Below are 4595 nucleotides of genomic sequence, written 5' to 3'. Positions count from 1 at the left end.
TTGAAGTCTTGTGTGGTAAAACGAAGTATCCTGCTGATTTTCTCGTTCTTGCTACCGCACAAGATAGCTTCTGTCCCATCATATTTGGTAGACCTTTTCTCAATACCGTCAATGCTCATATTGATTGTGAGAAGCAAACTGTCACTGTTGGCTTTGAAGGTGTGTCACATGAGTTCAATTTCTCCAAGTTTGGTAGACAACCTCATGAAAAGGAGTTGCCTAGTAAGGATGAAACTATTGCCTTAGCTTCTATTGCCTTGCCTCCTACTGATCCATCAGAGCAATACTTGCTTGAGCATGAAAATGATATGCATATGGATGAAAGGGATGAGATAGATAGAGTTGTCTTAGAACAATATCCTATCCTTAAGAATAACTTGCATGTTGAACTGCTTGGGGATCCACCCCCACCAAAGGGTGATCCTGTGTTCAAGCTTAAACAGTTGCCTGATACTCTTAAGTATGCCTACCTTGATGAAAAGGAGATATATCATGTTATTATTAGTGCTAGCCTCTCAGAGCATGAAGAAAAGAAGTTACTAAAAACTCTGAGGAAGCACCGTGCTGCTATTGGATATACTCTTGATGATCTTAAGGGCATTAGTCCTACCCTATGCCAGCACAAGATTAAAACTGATCTTGATTCTAAACCAGTTGCTGATCATGAAAGGAGATTAAATCCTAAGATGAAAGAGGTAGTAAGAAAAGAAGTACTAAAGCTCCTGGAAGCGGGTATTATCTATCCTGTTGCTCATAGCGATTGGGTGAGTCTGGTGCATTGCGTCCCTAAGAAGGGAGGCATTACCGTTGTCCCTAATGATAAGGATGAATTGATCCCACAGAGGATTATTACTGGCTATAGGATGGTGATCAATTTTAGGAAATTGAATAAAGCCACTAGGAAAGATCATTACCCTTTGCCTTTTATCGACCAAATGCTAGAAAGGCTGTCCAAACAAACACACTTCTGCTTTCTAGACGGTTATTATGGTTTCTCCCAAGTACCAGTTGCACAATCTGATCAGGAGAAAACCACTTTCACCTGTCCTTTCGGTACCTTTGCTTATAGACGTATGCCTTTTGGCTTGTGTAATGCACATGCCACCTTTCAAAGATGTATGATGCCTATATTCTCTGACTTTTGTGGAAAGATTGTCGAGGTTTCCATGGATGACTTCTCCGTTTACGGGTCTTCTTTTGATGATTGCCTCAGCAACCTTGATCGAGTCTTGCAGAGATGTAAAGACACCAATCTTGTCTTGAATTGGGAGAAGTGCCACTTTATGGTTAATGAGGCATCATCTTAGGACATAAAATTTCTGAAAGAGGTATTGAAGTCGATAAGGCTAAGGTTGATGCAATCGACAAAATGCCATATCCCACAGATATCAAAGGTATAAGAAGTTTCCTTGGTCATGCTGGTTTCTATAGAAGGTTCATTAAAGACTTCTCTAAGATTTCTAGGCCTCTTACCAATCTCTTGCAAAAGGATATTCCTTTTTTTACGATGATTGTGAGGAAGCCTTCGAAATACTTAAGAGGGCTTTGATAACTGCACCTATTGTTCAACCACCTGATTGGAACTTGCCTTTTGAGATCATGTGTGACACTAGTGATTATGATGTTGGTGTTGTTCTAGGGCAAAGAGTCGATAAGAAGTTGAATGTTATTCACTACGCTAGTAAAACTCTAGACAGTGCCCAGAGAAACTATGCTACTACGGAGAAGGAATTTTTAGCAGTTGTGTTTGCATGTGAAAAGTTCAGGTCTTACATAGTTGATTCCAAAGTCACTATTCACACTGATCATGCTGCTATTAAGTACCCCATGGAGAAGAAGGACGCTAAACCTCGACTTATCACATGGGTTCTTTTGCTACAAGAATTTGATTTGCACGTTGTCGACAGAAAGGGTGCTGATAACCCAGTAGCAGATTACTTGTCTAGGTTGGAGAATGTTCTTGATGACCCACAACCTATTGATGATAGTTTTCCTGATGAGCAATTCAATGTCATCAATGCTTTACGTAGTGCACCGTGGTATGCTGATTATGCAAAATATATCATTGCCAAATACATACCACCTAGTTTCACGTACCAGCAAAAGAAGAAATTCTTCTTTGACTTGAGACATTACTTTTGGGATGATCCTCACCTTTATAAGGAAGGAGTAGATGGTGTTATTAGACGTTGTGTACCTGAACATGAACAGGGACAGATCCTACAGAAGTGTCACTCTGAGGCCTACGGAGGACACCATGAGGGAGATAGAACTGCACACAAGGTATTGCAATCAGGTTTCTATTGGCCCACTCTCTTCAAGGATTCCCGTAAGTTTGTCTTGTCTTGTGACGAATGTCAAAGAATAGGTAATATTAGCAAACGTCAGGAAATGCCTATGAACTATTCACTTGTCATTGAACCATTTGATGTCTGGGGCTTCGATTATATGGGACCTTTTCAAAATCCAACGGGTATACTCATATCCTAGTTGCTATTGATTACGTCACTAAGTGGGTATAAGCTATCCCCACTAGTAGTGTTGATCACAACACCTCTATCAGGATGCTGAAAGAAGTTATCTTCCCTAGATTTGGAGTCCCTAGATATCTAATGACCGACGGTGGTTCACACTTCATTCATGGTGCTTTCCGTAAAACGCTTGCTAAGTACGATGTCAACCATAGAATTGCGTCTCCCTACCACCCTTAGTCCAGTGGTCTAGTAGAGTTAAGCAATGGAGAGATTAAACTAATTCTGCAAAAGACTGTCAACAGGTCTAGAAAGAATTGGTCTAAGAAGCTCGATGATGCACTATGGGCTTATAGTACTGCCTATAAGAATCCCATGGGCATGTCTCCGTACAAAATGGTGTACGGTAAAGCATGTCATTTACCTCTTGAGCTAGAGCACAAAGCTTATTGGGCAATCAAAGAGCTCAACTTTGATTTCAAACTTGCCGGTGAGAAGAGGTTATTTGATATTAGCTCGCTTGATGAGTGGAGAACTTAGGCATATGGGAATGCCAAGTTGTTCAAAGAGAAGGTTAAGAGGTGGCATGATAAGAGGATACAAAAGCGCGAGTTCAATGTAGGTGATTATGTCTTGCTATATAACTCTCGTTTAAGATTCTTTGCAGGCAAGCTTCTCTCTAAATGGGAAGGTCCCTATGTTGTTGAGGAAGTATATCGTTTCGGTGCTATCAAGATCAACAACACGGAAGGTAATTGTCCGAGAGTGGTAAATGGGCAGAGAATCAAGCATTATATCTCAGGTACTCCCATAAATGTTGGAAGCAATATCATCAATACCATAACTCCAGAAGAATACCTAAGGGATATTTATCAGCCTAGTTCAGATTCCGAAAACGAAGAGGTATGTGATTCGGTAAGAAAACAGAGTCCAAAACTTTTCCAGTAGGAAATTTCTCCGTTTTGGAATATTTGAAAAAATACAAAAATTGGAAGTAGTCCGGAAAGTGCGCGAGGAGGCGACAAGCCTGCACGGCGCGGGCCCACCCTCTGGCCGCGCCGTGAGGGCTTGTGGCCACCTCGTGCGCCTCCCGGACTCCGTTTTCGTGCGGAGTACTCCTTGTGGTCTGAAAAAATCATTACATATACTTCCGTTTGGTCTGACCCCTGCATCATGCAGATTTCCTTTGGTTTTCGTTTCGAGCCTGTTTCTGTTGCAGATCTAGATTGTCATGACTTCAGCAAAAGCTCCGAAGGACAAGATCTTCGAGAAGGTCATCAATCCCTACCTCACGGGAGTGCTGCAACACCCTCAATCTATCGAGATGCGTGAAGGGATGTTGCACATCTGTGATGTTGAGGGGCCTAAGAAGACCGGAAGCGTGGAGATGAGGCTTGAAGCAATGGAGCAAGAGGTCTTCAAGTGCCAACGGATGGTGGAGCGTGGACTCAACGCCAACCACATGATGATCACGGAGTTCACCAACAAGCACAGGATTGATGCCAATGACATTGGGAAGCACCTCTCCAGGCTCTATGGCAGGATTGATCAACTCCAGGCCCAGATCTATGACCTGCAGAACCAAAAATGTGAGTATGAGTATAGATTTAAATCAATACGGTTGGCTGCAGATTTGAGGATTCCGGAGACTCGTTCATATTTCCATGATGGAGCACATATGCCTTGGAAGACGGACGATCAAACTCATGTTGCAACAACTCCACCATCACCACCAAAGGAAGACAAATGAGCATTGGTATGGGCAATCCCCTTGGCTTGTGCCAAGCTTGGGGGAGTTGCCCCGGTATTGTATCACCATCACATCTTTTGCCTTTACCTTTGTTTTAGTTTTCCTTTTCAGTTTTCTTTTTCTCTAGTAGTTTAAAAGTCTTAGTGTTTTAGTCTTTAGTTTTGCTTTGTGTCACCCCCGATGTATTCGAGCTCATGAGCCATATAATAAAGAGTGTCTTAGTTGAAGGGCTTTGCCACTTGCCATGATCAAAAGAGTGAGAATAGAACAAAAGCATGAAAGATCATGTAGTGATCTTATGGGAAGTGATGGCTTCACATATAAAAAGAATGAGGATTGAAACTTGTTGAGGGTAGGCAAACGTAGACCTCGGT

The sequence above is a fragment of the Hordeum vulgare genome, chromosome 4H (genome assembly GCF_904849725.1).
Source record: "Hordeum vulgare subsp. vulgare chromosome 4H, MorexV3_pseudomolecules_assembly, whole genome shotgun sequence".
Lineage (NCBI taxonomy): Eukaryota > Viridiplantae > Streptophyta > Magnoliopsida > Poales > Poaceae > Hordeum > Hordeum vulgare.
Note: the sequence above shows the minus strand (reverse complement) of the source record.